Below are 20957 nucleotides of genomic sequence, written 5' to 3' on the forward strand. Positions count from 1 at the left end.
TGTCAAGTTCGCATAGCAGCTTCTTCACCTCCTCTTTGGTTATATGTACCTCATCCAGCACTTGTGTGTGTGTGCGTGTGCGTTTGTGTGTGTGTGTGTGTGTGTGTGTGTGTGTGTGTGTGTGTGTGTGTGTGTGTGTGTGTGTGTGTGTATCAGCAGGTAGTCGTCAAACACTCAGGGAGGTATTACCATTCTACCAAAATATGTATGAAGTGGAAACTTGTTAACTGTTTTACACTCTGGCAGTATTGCTGGCGTCTCTGTTTTCTATCTCATAAAGACGTATGATGACAGGTACATCTTGCTACTACTACTATTTACACTCACTATGTACTACACATGCCGCTACGCATATATATGTACACACACTCATCTGAGTTTCAATTATAATTTCCTTTCAGTTCCCTGGGAAAGTTGACTAGAATTCTTTCCCCGTGATGTCAAATATTCATCTATGGAAGGAAATAAGTGGGTATAAACATTGAAACTCAAGAAGAGTGGGATGATAGAAGTTGGCTATAGTAAGTGTTTATGCACCTGGGAAAGAGACAAAGATTTTGGGAGGCGTTAAACAAATGTTTAGGGAGATTCGATTAATGTGAGAAAATAGTTGTTGTGGGGGACGTAAATGCTAACGTGGGATAAAGTGTTATAAAGGATGTGGTAAGCGAGCTAGGAGACCCAAGGGGCAAATCATAATGGGAAACTGATTTATGTATGGAAAGGGATTCGGTAATACGTAATAATTATTTAAAAAAAAAGGTTGAGTACACAAGATATCATATAGATTATGACACAGGTTTGTTAGACTATGTACTAATATATACAAGGATGATTAGCAGACTTCTGTGTGTGAATATTATTAGAGGAGCAATAGATGTATCATAATTTAGTGGTAGCTAAGTGTGAGTAAGAGGTGGATGGGGCACTAAGACAATGTCATTAGTGTGTAAGAGGAAAGTGAAAGTGAATAAATTAAAGGAGAATATTGGGTAAGATATAAACAATTACCGGGAGAAAGGTGCATTAGAGAGAGTATATTTAATGAGGAGGAAACCTAAGAGGTGTAGGATAGATTTAAGAATGCAATGTTTGAGTGTACAGCAGAAGTTTCTGAATATGGGAGAGTAGGTGTAGGTGGGAAGAGGGGTGAGTGGAGGATTGAGGAGGTAAATGATAAGGAGGATAAAATGCATATGAGATTTTTTTTACAATGTATAGATATAGACAGGGATGGAGGGGGTACATGAAAAGAAAAAGGGAGAATAATAGAGTGATGAGGGATTGCAAAAGGAGAGCCAATGAAAGCTTTTGTTAGACATTAGTAAAAATGGAAGGAGACTAATTAGCTTAGGGAACAAATGAATTAAACAGTTGAAAACAAAAGAGAATAGATGTTTCACGGGGAGACAGAGGGAATATAGGGAATATCCGAAGAGCTGTTAAATATTGAGAAAGTAAAGAAGGCAGTTATTTCGTGTATTGGTCAGTATAAAGAGTGAGTGTGAAGTGCATGAGGCAGTGGCTAGTGGTGGTAAAGCAGCTGGGATTGATGGAATCATGACAGAAATGTTAAGAGAAAGTGAGAATATACCGTATTTCGCGGCTTATTAGACGCATTTTTTCCATAAAATGTCTCCAAAAACCACCCTGTGTCCTAGAAACTGAAGGTCAGTGACGGGAGCTATAAGTCTGGGGTGTGGGGTGGGTTGTAGCTCTCCCAGTTACGTCCGGTGACGAGCCATTGAAACTAAAACAAGTCTTATAAGCCGCGAAATAAGGTAGTTTTCGAGTGTTTTGTTAATTTGTTCAATATATAAGAACATAAGAAAGGAGGAACACTGCAACAGGCCTATTGCCCCATACTGGGTAGGTCATTCTCAATTTCAACCCACTAACAAAAATATCTGCCCAACCCATTTTTCAATGCTATCCAAACAATAAGCCCTGATAATCCCTTCAGCTTATGTGCAAGTTCCACATAAATCCAACCCCTCTCACTCATGCATGAAAGAAGAAACGTACCTGAGGATTGGCAAAGAGTATGTATAGTTCTAGTGTATAAAGGCTAAAAAGGGACAAGATGGAGTACACAGTTAGTAGAAGAATAAGTCTGCTACAGTGAATAACCCAGGTAAAATGTATGGTAGAATTATTATTGAATGAACTGAATGTAAGACAGAAATTAAGATTACAGAGGAACAAGGAGAATTTAGGAAGGGAAAAGGATGTGTAGACTTAGTGTTAACATTGAAGCAAACAAGTAAACAGTACAACAGTACTTAGATTTAGGTAAGGAACTCTTTTGTTACATTTATGGGTTTAGAAAGTTGATAGAACAACGTGCCAGATGTGGCGAATTTGTGTGATACGTGATAAAGAAAAATAACAGTATAAGATTTTTATGTGGATAGCGAGGCTCAGGTTCGAGTATTAAGGAGAGAATGGGAGGATTATTTTCCAGTAATAAAGACCCTAGACAGGATTGTGTGATGTCGCCGTGGTTATTTAACATATTCATAGATGGGGTTGTACAAGAAGTGATGCTAGGGTGTTGGGATTAAGAGATAACCAGTTGGAAGCAGAGTGGGAATCATCACAGCTGCTCTTTGTCGATGACACGGTTCGTTTGGGAGATTCTGAGGAGAAATTGGAAAGGTTGGTGGAGGAATTTGGGAAGGTATGTAACAAAAATAAAAAAATTAAAAGTGACTACAGGAAAGAGCAAGGTGAGAGCACCAAAAATTATAGGCAATGGAGGACTGAGATGGGAGGGAGGTAGTAAGTAGGAGGTAAATGTGTTTAAATATTTAGTAGTGAACTTGGGGGTAGATAGACTTTTGAAAAGCGAGGCGAACCATAGAATTAAAGAAGGAATAACAATGTAGGTGGTGCATTAAAGTATCTGGAGACAAAGAACTTTATCCATGAAGGCAAAAAAAATGTACAAGAGTATAGTGATACGAACACTGTTGTAGGGTGTGAAGCATGGGTTATTAATGCAGCAGTGAGGAGGAGGCAGTGGAGATTGTCTTGTTGGATGGCAATGTGAGGCCTGAGTATTATGCAGAGAATTCGGAGTTTGGAGATTAGGAGGAAGAGTGAAGTTACCATAATTATTATTCAGATGATATATCCGGGGCATGAAGAGTGAGTCCTTCTTACTCTCAATAAAGGGAAGTAATGTGGTAGAAGTAAATGATGAAGAATGAGGTAAGACAGAGGTACATATTACACTTGCCTCGATATACATTCTTCCAGACTCTACTGAAACTTTACCGAGTCCAGCCCATTATATACCTCAATATTGAGAAGATTGAAGACTTTCCTAAGATCCAAAGACCACTTCCTCTTCAATTAATACATCTAGCAGTTACCAGCACACTTCAGATGTTCACAGTCGCACACAAAATATAATAATTGAATAATAAATATGGGGAAGGTAAACAGTTTTTGCACTGTTACAATTTAATAACAATGTAATAGGGAACACCGAACTTAGTGAGAAATGGAGCTGATACTGCATGATATCTGGGAAGATGTACTACAGTAATTTACCTAAATGTTTGAGCTAAATGTCTGAGCCAGGAGAAAACAATAATCTGAACCCAATGAATATTCACTTACAGTAAAAAAAAAGTGCCTTTGATTCCACACACAGCTAATACAGTTCACTTGGAGGTTTTAAAACCAGTAACACTTTTTGGTGTTAGGTACCAAGAACTTGGACAGTCCCCCATCTCTGTCCCCAACAGAGGCTAGCCAGAGAATCTTTCCTGGTCTATATAGGCCTCCAACTCCACTTCTGGTCACAAGGATGACAATAGCATCACAAAACACGATACAATCTCAAATATCACAAGGAGGGATTGTTGAGGTTGGTTGGGAGGATCTAGAAAAATAGAATGACTGTGAGGGTTTAAATCTAGTGTAGAGGGGATGGGTGGGGGTACTCCCAGGAAAGGTTGGATGGACGAAGTTGGATGGAGGGTTTGAGTGCTAGGGGCTTGAACATCCAACAAGCTCGTGTGAGCGTTTTAGATCAGAGTGGAAGTTTTTTATTTGTGACCCGATGTGTTGTTGGAGTGTGAGCAAGATAATGTATATGACGAGATTTAGGGGAAGCAGGTTATTATTATTATTAATATTATTATCATCATCATTATTGCTGTTGTTGTTCTTTTCATTATTATTATTATTATTATTATTATTATTATTATTATTATTATTATTATTATTATTATTATTATTACTATTATTATTATTATTATTATTATTATTATTTATTAATGTTAATTTTTTATTATTAGCATTAGTGTTGTTATTATTATTATTACTATCATCATTATTGTTGTTGTTTTCCATATTATAATTATTATTACTATTATTATCATTATTATTATTCATTATTTTTGTTATTTTCATTATTATAATTATTATTATTATTATTATTATTATTATTATTATTATTATTATTATTATTATTATTACAATTAATATTATTATTATTGTTTTACTGTTATTACAATTATTATTATTATTATTATTATTAAAATTAATATTATTATTATTATTATTCTTGTTTTACTGTTATTATAATTATTATTAGTATTATTATTATCATTATTATTAGTATTATTATTATCATTATTATTATTATTATTATTATTATTATTATTATTATTATTATTATTAATATGTGTTTTAGGAAGCGCTAAAACTGTAGGGCTACCCCGAAAAAAAACCTGGGGCGCGGAAATTAATCAGGATCGATCCCAAGAATGTGAGGGTAGCTGACATTCCTGGGATCAAGAGCCCGTTACCCGCATCAAGACAAGCCACCATCGTCGTCATCCCCCTCCCTCCCCCTCCCTCTGTGCTTGAAGAAGCACGCTATTGGTGGAAATATTGCCCTCCCCTCCCCTTCCCCCTCATTACTCCTTACTCCTGACACCAACCCAAACTCCCCTCCCCACTACCTCTCTTATCCTCGCCCTCTAAATTTTCCACTCTCCTCATCCCACTCCCTTCATCCCACCCCAGTCATCCAACTCCTCTCATCCCACCCCTTCATTCTACTCCCTCATTCCACTCTATCGTCCCACTCCCTCATTCCATTCCCTTCATAACACTCCCCCATCCCATTCCTCATTCCACTCACTCATCCCACTTCCCTCATCGCACTCCACTCATCCCACTCCCTCCTCCTACTCCCTCATCCCACTCTCTCATCGCACTCCCTCATCCCACCCCTCATTCTACTCCCTCGTTCCACTCTCTCGTCCCACGCCCTCATTCCACTCCCTTCATCAGACGCCCCTCATCCCATTCCCTCATCCCAGTCCCTTCATCTCACTCCCTTCATCTCACTTCCTTCATTTTACTTCTTTCATTCCACTCCACTCATCCCACTCCCTCCTCCTACTCCTTTATCCCACTCCAGTCATCCCACTCCTCTCAACCCACTTCCTCATTCTACTCCCTCATTCCACTCTATCGTCCCACTCCCTCATTCCATTCCCTTCATAACACTCCCCCATCCCATTCCTCATTCCACTCACTCATCCCACTTCCCTCATCGCACTCCACTCATCCCACTCCCTCCTCCTACTCCCTCATCCCACTCTCTCATCGCACTCCCTCATCCCACCCCTCATTCTACTCCCTCGTTCCACTCTCTCGTCCCACGCCCTCATTCCACTCCCTTCATCAGACGCCCCTCATCCCATTCCCTCATCCCAGTCCCTTCATCTCACTCCCTTCATCTCACTTCCTTCATTTTACTTCTTTCATTCCACTCCACTCATCCCACTCCCTCCTCCTACTCCTTTATCCCACTCCAGTCATCCCACTCCTCTCAACCCACTTCCTCATTCCACTCCCTCATCCCACTCCCTCATCTCCCTCTTCTCATCCCACTCCCCTTATTCCACTCCCTCATCTCACTCCCTCATTCCACTCCCTTCATCCCAATCTAGTCATACCCCTCCCCTCATTCCACTCCTTCGTCCCACTCTCTCATTCCACTCCTTCATCCCACTCCATCATTTCACTCCCTTCATCCCACTCCAGTCATCCCACTCCATCATTCCACTCCCTCCTCCTACTCCCTCATCCCACTCTCTCATCGCACTCCCTCATCCCACCCCTCATTCTACTCCCTCGTTTCACTCTCTCGTCCCACGCCCTCATTCCACTCCCTTCATCAGACGCCCCTCATCCCATTCCCTCATCCCAGTCCCCTCATCTCACTCCCTTCATTTTACTTCTCTCATTCCACTCCACTCATCCCACTTCCTCCTACTCCTTCATCCCACTCCAGTCATCCCACTCCTCTCAACCCACTTCCTCATTCCACTCCCTCATCCCACTCCCTCATCTCCCTCCTCTCATCCCACTCCCCTTATTCCACTCCCTCATCTCACTCCCTCATTCCACTCCATCCCAATCCAGTCATACCCCTCCCCTCATTCCACTCCTTCGTCCCACTCTCTCATTCCACTCCTTCATCCCACTCCATCATTTCACGCCCTTCATCCCACTCCAGTCATCCCACTCCATCATTCCACTCCCTCTTCCTACTCCCTCATCCCACTCTCTCATCGCACTCCCTCATCCCACCCCTCATTCTACTCCCTCGTTCCCCTCTCTCGTCCCACGCCCTCATTCCACTCCCTTCATCAGAAGCTCCTCATCCCATTCCCTCATCCCAGTCCCCTCATCTCACTCCCTTCATCTCACTCCCTTCATTTTACTTCTCTCATTCCACTCCACTCATCCCACTCCCTCCTCCTACTCCTTCATCCCACTCCAGTCATCCCACTCCTCTCAACCCACTTCCTCATTCCACTCCCTCATCCCACTCCCTCATCTCCCTCCTCTCATCCCACTCCCCTTATTCCACTCCCTCATCTCACTCCCTCATTCCACTCCCTTCATCCCAATCCAGTCATACCCCTCCCCTCATTCCACTCTTTCGTCCCACTCTCTCATTCCACTCCTTCATCCTACTCCATCATTCCACTCCCTTCATTCCGCTCCAGTCATCCCACTCCATCATTCCACTCCCTCATCCCAGTCCCTCATCCCACTTCATCCCACTCCCTCATTCCACTCCCTCATCGCATCCTTTCATCCAACTCCCTCATTCCATTCCCTCGTCCCACTCTCTCATCTCACTCCCCCTCATCCCACTCCCTTATCCCACTCCTCTCATTCCACTCTCCTCATCCCATTCCTTATTCCATTCTCCTCATCCCACTTCCCTCATCCCACTCCCTTACCCCACTCCCCTCATCCCACTCCCTTATCAAACTCCTCTTATACCATTTCCTTCATCCCACTCCCATATCCCACTCCCTTATCTCACTCCCCTCATTCAACTCTTCTCAACCCACTCACCTCATCCCTCTCCCTTCATTTCACTCTCACATGCCACTCTCCTCATGCCACTCCCATCATCCCATTCCATTATCCTACTCCCTCATCCTACTCCCCTCATCCCACTCTCCCCCTTCTCCCTCTTTCCATTTTTTCTTCCCTTCCCCTCTCCTGATTTTCTTCCTGTTTTCCCCTCTATCTTCCCCCTCCCCTTCGCTACTCCCTCCCCTCCCCCTCCTTTTCCCCTCCCCTTTCTCCCCCTCCCCCTCCCACTCTCCCATCTCGTAAACGAGCAAACATCACATCAACGTCGTAAACGTTTATTTTCGTTTAAAAATATATATATATATATATATATATATATATATATATATATATATATATATATATATATATATATATATATATATATAATCATTTTCCAATGTCACAACATTGTTCTTCGTTATTTTTTGTTTGTTGTTGTTCATCTCTCGTTGTTCGGCGGAAAATAAAAAATAATAATGCCTCCAGAGCCGACGATAACGCAGAGAGACGCGAGAACTCTCTCACAGAGACGAGAGGCTGAGAGTGGTCACTGTAATTTCCACCCAAATCAAACGAGTGGGGAGACAAGGGGGAGGGGGAGAGGGGGAAGCGAGGAGGGATGAGAGGGGAGGGAGAGGCGGGAGGGGAGAGCGGAGATTAGAACACTGGTGGTGTGTGTGTGTGTGAGAGAGAGAGACAGAGAGAGAGAGAGAGACAGAGAGAGAGAGAGAGAGAGAGAGAGAGAGAGAGAGAGAGAGAGAGAGAGAGAGAGAGAGAGAGAGAGAGAGAGAGAGAGAGAGATAGAGAGACAGAGAGAGAGACAGAGACAGAGAGAGACAGAGACAGAGAGAGACAGAGAGAGAGAGAGAGAGAGAGAGAGAGAGAGACAGAGAGAGACAGACAGAGAGAGAGAGAGAGAGAGACGGGGGAGGGAGACAGACAGACAGACAGAAAGAGAGAGGGAAAGAGAAAAAGAGAGAGAGAGAGAGACAGACAGAGAGAGACAGAGAGAGAGAGAGAGAGAGGGATAGAGAAAGAGAGAGAGAGAGAGAGAGAGAGAGAGAGAGAGAGAGAGAGAGAGAGAGAGAGAGAGAGAGAGAGAGAGAGAGAGAGAGAGAGAGAGAGAGAGAGAGAGAGAGAGAGAGAAAGAAAGAAAATGAGATCAATTTAAATTCCTTCACTCCCCCACAATTAAAATACCGTCCTGGCAGGAGTAACAGTGAGAATAAGGAATCAGGTCTCCGGGAATTAATCTCCTAAAGGGAATTTCCTTCCCTCCTTAAAATGTTTTTTTCCCTCTCCCCTTAATTGTTCCTGCCGATCTTCCCCTTCCTCCCCCTTCCCCCTAACCCCTCCCCGCTAAGTAGATAAACAAATGATGCAAATCAAATGTGAGAGACCAAGGTTAAGGGGGTCATAGCCAAGGAGTAGCAGCCAAAGGGTTACAGTTAATGAGTAATGGTTAAGGGGTTATTGTTAAGGGGCCTCTTAATACAATGCGAGAAGTACGGGAGAGATATACACGTAAGAATGTCAGCTGACCTTCCATTTAGAGGATATACGGTGTATGAGTAGAGTGTATAATATAAAAGCAATGTTTAAGAAAGTGTAACATGAAGACAGTGTATAAGAGTCCATGACATATATGTAGGTTATAAGAGTGCATGACATGATTGAAGTGTATAAGAGTGCATAACATGATAGCTCAGAGGCGTCCACACCACCGTATGTCCTTTGATGGCGTGTACAACATCTAGCTTGGCTGGATGCGCCATTGTTAAGTATTGTGTGGTCTAGTGGTCTAAAGCTTCACGCGTTTTCGCTTACCATGAGGCGGGCCAAAACAGCATGGGTTCGACTCCTTGAGAGAGAGAGAGAGAGAGAGAGAGAGAGAGAGAGAGAGAACCCAACACTCTCGCTCTCACTCTCTCACTCCCCTCCCTCGCCCCTCTCACCACTCTTCAAATATCTGGCGGCTATGAGAGTTGATCCCGTGGTGGTCAGAGTGGTGTACAGGCAAGAGGGGAGAGAGAGAGAGGGAAAGGTAAAACAGAGAGAAGAGGGGAAAGAAAGAACAAAAAAGGAGGACCTGGCTTACCGATGAACGTAAGACTGGTCTTATCGAGTCACGTCAGGTAAATGTCTGAACCCCTGGACACGCTACTACCTGACCTGACCTAACTTAGGCCATATTACTAGGCCAAGTTTAAAAATGGTCATGACCTCTAGACCTGACCTGACTGAAGTCATGTCATTAGCTGACACTTTCTCTTAACCTGACGTAACTGAGGTCAGGTAAATGTTCAAACATATTACGTCATTCTCTAAGCTGGAGGAATATAGCAAATAATATTGTTGCAGTAATAACACCAGGAGGCAGCTCTGATGAAAACTCACACTCACGCGAGCTTTTAAATCTCTGCACAAAATTCAATTTAAACCAGCAAATAATAGAGCCTACTAGACTGGAGAATACACTAGACCTCATCTTCACTAACAATGATGATCTGATAAGAAATATCACTATATCAAAAATAATATACTCAGATCACAACATAATTGAGGTTCAGTCATGTATGCGCGGAGCCCCAGACCGACATAATGAGATTAGTCACGAGGGAGCATTCACCAAATTCAACTTCAATAACAAAAACATAAAGTGGGACCAAGTAAACCAAGTCCTAACCGATATAAGCTGGGAAGATATACTAAGCAACACAGACCCCAACTTATGCCTAGAACAGATTAACTCGGTAGCACTCGATGTATGCACAAGGCTTATTCCTCTAAGAAAAAGGAGGAGTAGATGTAAAACAGAAAGAGACAGGCGCTCCCTTTACAGGCGACGGAAAAGAATAACAGAGCGGCTAAAAGAGGTCAATATATCTGAAATGCGTAGGGAGACACTGGTCAGAGAAATAGCAAGCATCGAACTTAAGCTAAAAGAATCCTTTAGGAGTCAGGAATCGCGGGAAGGACTAAAAGCCATAAATGAAATCGAAAGAAACCCAAAGTATTTCTTCTCCTATGCCAAATCAAAATCGAGAACAACGTCCAGTATTGGGCCCCTACTTAAACAAGATGGGTCCTACACAGATGACAACAAGGAAATGAGTGAGCTACTCAAGTCCCAATATGACTCAGTTTTTAGCAAGCCGCTAACCAGACTGAGAGTCGAAGATCAAAATGAATTTTTTATGAGAGAGCCACAAAATTTGATTAACACAAGCCTATCCGATGTTATCCTGACGCCAAATGACTTCGAACAGGCGATAAATGACATGCCCATGCACTCTGCCCCAGGGCCAGACTCATGGAACTCTGTGTTCATCAAGAACTGCAAGAAGCCCCTATCACGAGCCTTTTCCATCCTATGGAGAGGGAGCATGGACACGGGGGTCGTCCCACAGTTACTAAAAACAACAGACATAGCCCCACTCCACAAAGGGGGCAGTAAAGCAACAGCAAAGAACTACAGACCAATAGCACTAACATCCCATATCATAAAAATCTTTGAAAGGGTCCTAAGAAGCAAGATCACCACGCATCTAGAAACCCATCAGTTACACAACCCAGGGCAACATGGGTTTAGAACAGGTCGCTCCTGTCTGTCTCAACTATTGGACCACTACGACAAGGTCCTAAATGCACTAGAAGACAAAAAGAATGCAGATGTAATATATACAGACTTTGCAAAAGCCTTCGACAAGTGTGACCATGGCGTAATAGCGCACAAAATGCGTGCTAAAGGAATAACAGGAAAAGTCGGTCGATGGATCTATAATTTCCTCACTAACAGAACACAGAGAGTAGTCGTCAACAGAGTAAAGTCCGAGGCAGCTACGGTGAAAAGCTCTGTTCCACAAGGCACAGTACTCGCTCCCATCTTGTTCCTCATCCTTATATCCGACATAGACAAGGATGTCAGCCACAGCACCGTGTCTTCCTTTGCAGATGACACCCGAATCTGCATGACAGTGTCTTCCATTGCAGACACTGCAAAGCTCCAGGCAGACATCAACCAAATCTTTCAGTGGGCTGCAGAAAACAATATGAAGTTCAACGATGAGAAATTTCAATTACTCAGATATGGTAAACATGAGGAAATTAAATCTTCATCAGAGTACAAAACAAATTCTGGCCACAAAATAGAGCGAAACACCAACGTCAAAGACCTGGGAGTGATCATGTCGGAGGATCTCACCTTCAAGGACCATAACATTGTATCAATCGCATCTGCTAGAAAAATGACAGGATGGATAATGAGAACCTTCAAAACTAGGGAGGCCAAGCCCATGATGACACTCTTCAGGTCACTTGTTCTATCTAGGCTGGAATATTGCTGCACACTAACAGCACCTTTCAAGGCAGGTGAAATTGCCGACCTAGAAAATGTACAGAGAACTTTCACGGCGCGCATAACGGAGATAAAACACCTCAATTATTGGGAGCGCTTGAGGTTCCTAAACCTGTATTCCCTGGAACGCAGGAGGGAGAGATACATGATTATATACACCTGGAAAATCCTAGAGGGACTAGTACCGAACTTGCACACGAAAATCACCCACTACGAAAGCAAAAGACTTGGCAGACGATGCACCATCCCCCCAATGAAAAGCAGGGGTGTCACTAGCACGTTAAGAGACCATACAATAAGTGTCAGGGGCCCGAGACTGTTCAACTGCCTCCCAGCACACATAAGGGGGATTACCAACAGACCCCTGGCAGTCTTCAAGCTGGCACTGGACAAGCACCTAAAGTCAGTTCCGGATCAGCCGGGCTGTGGCTCGTATGTTGGTTTGCGTGCAGCCAGCAGCAACAGCCTGGTTGATCAGGCTCTGATCCACCAGGAGGCCTGGTCTCAGACCGGGCCGCGGGGGCGTTGACCCCCGGAACTCTCTCCAGGTAAACTCCAGGTAAACCTGTGACAGAACAATCAGAGGTCATGCTACAACGTGAACCATTGTGTGACCTCATAAGGGTCATTATATATATATATATATATATATATATATATATATATATATATATATATATATATATATATATATATATATATATATATATATATATATATATATATTTAAAGAATATATTTCGTGACTGTGAGTAGTCACGAAACTGTGGAACTGTAGTACTCACCTAGTTGAGTTGAGGTTGCGGGGGTCGAGTCCGAGCTCCTGGCCCAGCCTCTTCACTGATCGCTGCTAGGTCACTCTCTCTGAGCCGTGAGCTTTATCATACCTCTGCTTAAAGCTATGTATGGATCCTGCCTCCACTACATCGCTTCCCAAACTATTCCACTTACTGACTACTCTGTGGCTGAAGAAATACTTCCTAACATCCCTGTGATTCATCTGTGTCTTCAGCTTCCAACTGTGTCCCCTTGTTACTGTGTCCAATCTCTGGAACATCCTGTCTTTGTCCACCTTGTCAATTCCTCTCAGTATTTTGTATGTCGTTATCATGTCCCCCCTATCTCTCCTGTCCTCCAGTGTCGTCAGGTTGATTTCCCTTAACCTCTCCTCGTAGGACATACCTCTTAGCTCTGGGACTAGTCTTGTTGCAAACCTTCGCACTTTCTCTAGTTTCTTCACGTGCTTGGCTAGGTGTGGGTTCCAAACTGGTGCCGCATACTCCAATATGGGCCTAACATACACGGTGTACAGGGTCCTGAATGATTCCTTATTAAGATGTCGGAATGCTGTTCTGAGGTTTGCTAGGCGCCCATATGCTGCAGCAGTTATTTGGTTGATGTGCGCTTCAGGAGATGTGCCTGGTGTTATACTCACCCCCAAGATCTTTTTCCTTGAGTGAGGTTTGTAGTCTCTGACCCCCTAGACTGTACTCCGTCTGCGGCCTTCTTTGCCCTTCCCCAATCTTCATGACTTTGCACTTGGTGGGATTGAACTCCAGGAGCCAATTGCTGGACCAGGTCTGCAGCCTGTCCAGATCCCTTTGTAGTTCTGCCTGGTCTTCGATCACACACACACACACATGTACTCACCTAGTTGAGGTTGCGGGGGTCGAGTCCGAGCTCCTGGCCCCGCCTCTTCACTGATCGCTACTAGGTCACTCTCCCTGAGCCGTGAGCTTTATCATACCTCTGCTTAAAGCTATGTATGGATCCTGCCTCCACTACATCGCTTCCCAAACTATTCCACTTACTGACTACTCTGTGGCTGAAGAAATACTTCCTAACATCCCTGTGATTCATCTGTGTCTTCAGCTTCCAACTGTGTCCCATTGTTACTGTGTCCCATCTCTTGAACATCCTGTCTTTGTTCACCTTGTCAATTCCTCTCAGTATTTTGTATGTCGTTATCCTGTATCCCCTATCTCTCCTGTCCTCCAGTGTCATCAGGTTGATTTCCCTTAACCTCTCCTCGTAGGACATACCTCTTAGCTCTGGAACTAGTCTTGTTGCAAACCTTTGCACTTTCTCTAGTTTCTTTAGGTGCTTGGCTAGGTGTGGGTTCCAAACTGGTGCCGCATACTCCAATATGGGCCTAACGTACACGCAGGGCCGGATTAAGAAGTCTCCGGGCCCTAGGCTATTCAGATTGGCGGGGCCCCTTTGAGTTACGGGTAAGCGAAGCGACCCCTTCCAGCTTGGGGGTGGGGGGGGGTCGGTGTGAGCCTGTTTAAGGTCTAATTAAATACATTCTGGCTATTTAGATTAAATTTAATAGTGAAAGTACATCAAGTCAACCAAATCCATTTACCAACAGCCATTATAACTATCTTGTTAAATCATGCATTTTAAAGAGAATAAACTCAAGACAGCATAGTATTACTAGATTAGGCTATTAAAGTAGTGACATCATGTACCTATTATATTCAGCATAACCACTACAGCACTATTATTCCTTTATAAATCACTGACCATTATTGTTATCATTGCATCATGCATAAGACTATCAAATCATATAAATTCAAGAAAGTAAAGAATTGTTTATATTCACAGGCACTTCTTAAATAAACTTTTTTCTGGATTTCATATTGGCAAAATCATCAATTATATTCTGAAAATCAATATTTTTTGTTAGATCAGACTCAATGGTCAACAAGGCTAGGTTACACAATTTGTCTTGGCTCATTGTTGAACGGAGCTGGTTTTTCACTCTTTTCAAAACAGAAAATGAACGTTCTCCTTCACAGTTAGTAGCTGGAAGTGTTAGGTAAAGGCGATACACTATGTCAACATTAGGGAAGGTTTCTGAGATACCTGCATTTCTTAAATGTTTCAAAGCAGCTGAGGGCGCACATTTTTTCAGGTGGAGCTTTAATCTGATTCATATACCCAGAAAAATGAACTATTTCTTCAACAAATGTGTCCTGAACATCTGCTGAAAGGTGTTGTTGCAACTTTAATGCAGCTTCTCTCAATTCTGCATCTGGCATAGTAGTAATTTTGAACAGAAATCCAAACTTGTCATTGAGATTCTGGTAGATTTCTTTTCTTTTCACCAATTCTGCAATCAGTGAATCCAGAATGACGAAGTATGCAGCTGTCTTACATTTCTGCCTTGGTAGCAACACAATTTCATTATCTGGCTCTTCAAAATTGCGTTTCCTCTTCCTTGACTGCTGAGGATCAGCCCGGTAACTGTAGTCTTTCACCAGCAGTTTAGCTTTCTCTTCAAACATTTCAAAAGCTTCATCATTGCGAAGTGAGCTTACAAATTCCACTAAGCCTGCATAGAGGTTAGCACAAGTAGCCATTTCAATTTCAGTTTTCTGAAGTGTCTTGTTCGTGGCATTTAACCGTTCCAGTATACAGTCCCAAAGCACACAGAGTAAGGCCAATTCAAAATCTTCCAATTTTGATGCTAAGCTGGCTGCTTCGCTTCTTGTAGTTGCTGTCTGGTCTTCATCATCTGCTATTTGGATCAAAGCAGAACGTATTTCAGCAAAGCTGTCTTTCAAAGCATGTGTTGCATCATGCTGCGCTGACCACATTGTTGTTGATAATGATTTGATGACATCTCCATGAATGGTTGACTTGAGTATACTCCACCGATGCGTTGAAGCAGAGAAAAAATTAAAGAGTGCTTGTAAAAGTCCAAAAAATGAAACTGCAGCGCACAACACTCCGCAGCACATGACCCAACAAGATTAAGAGAATGTGCTGAGCAGGGCACATATTCAGCAAGTGGGTTGATTTGCTTGATACGGGCTTGACTACATTCATCATTGTTTCTCCATCATGGCCTGAAAGAGTAATGAATTTTATAAAGCGCTCTACAGGCTTACCACTGGAGTCGACAAAGCGAACAATGAATGTCAATTGATCTGTATGTGAAATATCTGGTGTTGAATCTACACTTATTGCAAAGTATTTTGCAGTTTTCACAGCTGCTATGATGTTATTGAGGACCTTCTTAGTCATCAGTTTAATAAATTCATTGCATATAGTAGATGACATGTAAGATACAGTGCCTCTTCCTGCATTCCCAAGGCGTGACACATGATTTGCTAAGAATGGATCGAATTGTGCTAACAGTTCTATGATCCCTAGGAAATTGCCATTGTTTTCCGAGCCAAAAACCTCATTTTCTCCATGGAAAGCAAGTCCTCTTAGAGCTAAGAATTTTACAACAGCAACAACTCTTTCTAGAACTTTTCTCCAATAAGTGCGCTCTTTATCAGTTTGATTTTCCAAATGAGAATCCAATAAGCCTTTTTTCTGTGCACGAAATACACTGGCTAAAATGCAGCTCCTGTGAGTGGTGCTGTTTTCATGTTCCTCGAAACGCTTGGAATTTTTCCAGTCATTGAACCCCTGTGTGAAGGTATTTTCTTTGGTAGAAAATAACTTGCATGCTGAACAGTACACTTTTCCTGAGCTTTCAGAGTATACCATCCATTATCTTTTCACAGTTTCTGAATTTGCAAGCTTCCTATAAAACATAGATGACTTTAAACAACGACGACTTCCATCATCATAAATCCTTGCTGATTTCCTAAAGTCAATGTTCAGAGTTTGACTGAAGTTTTCTGCAATGAAAGCATTACGTAGAGAATCTGGGATTACATTTGGCCATGAGGCAGAATCTTTTAAGACAAATCCTGTGGATGAAATGTCCGTTGAGACATTGAGAGGAGACACAAAAGAAGTAGATGCTGGCTGATAAATAATGGAGGGAGAGCTTCCTGAATGATCTGACGTATCTGCAGATTCAACTGTACTGGTAACATCAGAAACTGTTTTCGTGAGCATGTCTGTGATCTTTCTGCAGCTTCCTACATCTTTCTTTTTCTGTTCTTCTTCTTGAATTTTCTTCTTTCTTTTCTGTGACCCACTCGCACAAGAACGTCCAACATCACGTTCACGAGATGCCATAATGAGGATGTATCACAGTCTGTAATCATGCAAATACAAATTTTTCATTATCAATTATTAATTTTTTAATTATTATTAATTTTTTTTCTGTCAATTGGGGCGATATGGCCCTTGTAGCTCCCTTTCCTCTGGCTGCGCATCTAAAAATTCAAAACGTTACCAGAAAGGAGTCATATACAGAACTTTTACCATAGATTAGGTTATTGATTTGGGCTACGAATATTTTACTAATTCATCCTCCTTGATCTCCAATTTACTTAAATAGAAATCATACTGAGTCCAAGAACAATACACAATGGTATTTATATTACCATTTTCATAACTAAACTAATCATTATGTTTTGCATGATATATGGCCTACCACCATAGATAAGGACACGAGAATTAAAGAATGCAGGGACAATTTTCAGTTTCACCCAACCAACGATTTTCTGATGTGGCTTATGTATTTCTGGGGAAATATGTAGTAAATTCGAATATTCTACATCACTTCCGTCGCAACTTGAAAACTAAGCATTTGCGACGGAAGTGATGTAGAACATCAATCAATTGAGATCTGTTATTGAAATGATAAAGACTTAAAGACAGGACAAAGTGCTTTTAAAACCTACAAACGGAAGTCAGTTTGCGTTTTTAGGCTTTTCTTTATAGTATTTTTACCAAAAATGTGTCTTTACTGGTCCATGTGCCTTGTGGAACAGAGCTTTTCACCGTAGCTGCCTCGGACTTTACTCTGTTGACGACTACTCTCTGTGTTCTGTTAGTGAGGAAATTATAGATCCATCGACCGACTTTTCCTGTTATTCCTTTAGCACGCATTTTGTGCGTCTTTACTGGTCAAGTAACCCTATCAGTTACCTCCCTTATTAACATTTAGAGGCGAAAACAAACATTTATCCATACACATCAATGTCTATCAACACTTCAGTTAATTTGTCACAGTACACGTCTAGATAACGTGTAATTACTACAGAAAATTGGAGAGGAATCTCCCATACTCACCCATTAGCGGGAAAACACAGCTGTTCTGATGTAAACAAAGGCGTGTTGAGTGTTGCCATCTATGGTTAGGTTTATTTATTTTTATTTTATTTTATTTCATTATTTATTTTTGTTTTGATTAATTTTTAAAAATCAATTTTACTCTCCAAACACTTGAACTTTTTAGGTAGGGACCCCTTTGCACTTGCACCATGTGCGCAGTCTTGGATGAGCCCCTGAACCCCTTGGACCGCGGGGCCCCCAAATGCGCGGGGCCCTAGGCAAATGCCTCGTTTGCCTATGCGGTAATCCGGCCCTGCGTACACGGTGTACAGGGTCCTGAACGATTCCTTATTAAGATGTCGGAATGCTGTTCTGAGGTTTGCAAGGCACCCACATGCTGCAGCAGTTATTTGGTTGATGTGCGCTTCAGGAGATGTGCCTGGTGTTATACTCACCCCAAGATCTTTTTCCTTGAGTGAGGTTTGTAGTCTCTGGCCCCCTAGACTGTGCTCCATATGCGGTCTTCTTTGCCCTTCCCCAATCCTCATGACTTTGCACTTGGTGGGGTTGAACTCCAGGAGCCAATTGCTGGACCAGGTCTGCAGCCTGTCCAGATCCCTTTGTAGTTCTGCCTGGTCTTCGATCAGATGAATTCTTCTCATCAACTTCGTCATCTGCAAACAGGGACACTTCGGAGTCTATTCCTTCCGTCATGTCGTTCACAAATACCAGAAAGAGCACTGGTCCTAGGACTGACCCCTGTGGGACCCCGCTGGTCACAGGTGCCCACTCTCACACCTCGCCACGTACCATGACTCGCTGCTGTCTTCCTGACAAGTATTCCCTGATCCAATGTAGTTCCTTCCCTGTTATCCCTGCTTGGTCCTCCAGTTTTTGCACTAATCTCTTGTGTGGAACTGTGTCAAACGCCTTCTTGCAGTCCAAGAATATGCAATCCACCCACCCCTCTCTCTCTTGTCTTACTGCTGTCACCATGTCATAATACTCCAGTAGGTTTGTGACACAGGATTTCCCATCCCTGAAACCATGTTGGCTGCTGTTGATGAGATCATTCCTTTCTAGGTGTTCCACCACTCTTCTCCTGACAATCTTCTCCATGACTTTGCATACTATACATGTCATCCACTTGTCTGTAGTTTAGTGCTTCATGTCTGCCTCCTTTTTAAAGATTGAGACTACATTTGCTGTCTTCCATGCCTCAGGCAATCTCCCTGTTTCGATAGATGTATTGAATATTGTTGTTAGGGGTAAACAGAGCTCCTCTGCTCCATCTCTCAGGACCCATGGAGAGATGTTATCTGGCCCCATTGCCTTTCAGGTATCTAGCTCACTCAGAAGCCTCTTCATTTCTTCCTTGGTTGTGTGTACTGTGTCCAGCACTTGGTGGTGTGCCTCACCTCTCCGTCTTTCTGGAGCCCCTTCTGTCTCCTCTGTGAACACTTCTTTAAATCTACTGTTGAGTTCGTTATATACTTCACGGTCATTTCTTGTTGTCTCTCCTCCTTCCTTCCTTAGCCTGATTACCTGGTCCTTGACTCTTGTTTTCCTCCTGATGTGGCTGTATAACAGCTTTGGGTCAGATTTGGTTTTCGCTGCTATGTCGTTTTCATATTGTCGTTGGGCCTCCCTTCTTAATCTGTGCATATTCATTTCTGGCTCTACCACTGCTCTCCTTATTCTCCTGGGTCCTTTGCCTTCTATATTTCTTCCATCCCCTAGCACACTTGGTTTTTGCCTCCCTGCACCTTTGGGTGAACCATGGGCTCATCCTGGCTTTTTCATTATTCCTGTTACCCTTGGGTACAAACCTCTCCTCAGCCTCCTTGCACATTGTTGCTACATATTCTATCATCTCATTAACTGGCTTCCCTGCCAGTTCTCTGTCCCACTGAGCCCCGTTCAGGAAGTTCCTCATTCCCATGTAGTCCCGTTTCTTGTAGTTTGGCTTCATTTGTCCTGGCCTTCCTGCTTCCACCTCCACTTGAAGCTCTACTGTGTATTCGAAGCTTAAAACCACACGATCTCTGGCCCCAAGGGGTCTTTCGTATGTGATGTCCTCAATATCTGCACTACTCAAGGTGAATACTAGGTCCAGTCTTGCTGGTTCATCCTCTCCTCTCTCTCTTGTAGTGTCCCTTATGTGTTGGTGCATGAAATTTTCCAGTACCACCTCCATCATCTTAGCCCTCCATGTGTCTTGGCCCCCATGTGGCTCCAAGTTCTCCCAATCGATCTCCTTGTGGTTAAAATCGCCGATGATCAGGAGCTTTGCCCTGCATGCATGAGCTCTTCTGGCCACTGCAGCCAGTGTGTCAACCATCGCTCTATTGCTCTCGTCATACTCTTGCCATGGACTCCTGCTGTTCTGTGGTGGGTTATACATCACTGCAATTACCACCTTGGGACCTCCAGAGTGAAGTGTTCCCACAATGTAATCGCTTGCTTCTCTGCTGTCTCCTCTCTCCAGCCCATTAAAATTCCATCGGTTTTTGAACAACAGTGCCACTCCTCCACCCCCCTGTTATCTCTGTCTTTCCTCAGGATCTGGTATCCCATTGGAAAGATGGCATCTGTTATCATGCCTGTTAGCTTGGTTTCTGTGAGAGCTATGATGTCCGGTGATGCCTCTTTGACTCTTCTGTGCCACTCATCCCACTTATTTGTTATTCCATCAGCCTTTGTGTACCATACCTTCAGTTTCCTTTCCAACACTGTGCTTTGGGGGGCCTGTGAGGGTGGGAGACCTGGTAGCATACTGTGGGATTCTATAGCTGGGTGTTGGGTGGAAGCTGTGCATGTGGATTGTAGTTTGTGTTGGGATGGTGTTCTGAGGATAGTTGTGTGTGTGCTTGCTCTGTTCTGCTCTGACTGACCTTTGCTGGTTCCATCCTTGTCTCCTTTCCTAGCTCCTTTCGCTTTTTTGTCCTCTCCCTCAGCTGCTGTCTCTCTGTTTGTGTTCTGTCTCTGTCTAGGAACACGCTCTTGTACTTTTCTGAGTATTTCAACCATGGTTTCTCTTGGAGGATCCTGTTCCATACTGTTTCAGTCCTGAGAATTAGCTTGATCAGTCGTTTTCTCCCCTTCAAGTACCCCCGTATTCTATGAAAATTTACAATCTCGTCCATTTCTTCTTCACCTATTTCCTTGATAATGTTCTCAATCTTCTTTCTTCCTGCCTGCCGTCTTTCAGTGTGTGTCC

The 20957-nt window shown here is 43.1% G+C and overlaps 1 protein-coding gene across 1 annotated transcript in view; it reads right to left on the minus strand.

Annotated features, from left to right (window-relative positions):
- The window catches only part of LOC128687454 (roundabout homolog 2-like), a 437018-nt gene that overhangs the window by 195192 nt on the left and 220869 nt on the right, over nt 1–20957 (minus strand). The gene's annotated exons all lie outside the window — the stretch shown is intronic.

Source organism: Cherax quadricarinatus, chromosome 11 (assembly GCF_038502225.1).
Source record: "Cherax quadricarinatus isolate ZL_2023a chromosome 11, ASM3850222v1, whole genome shotgun sequence".
NCBI lineage: Eukaryota > Metazoa > Arthropoda > Malacostraca > Decapoda > Parastacidae > Cherax > Cherax quadricarinatus.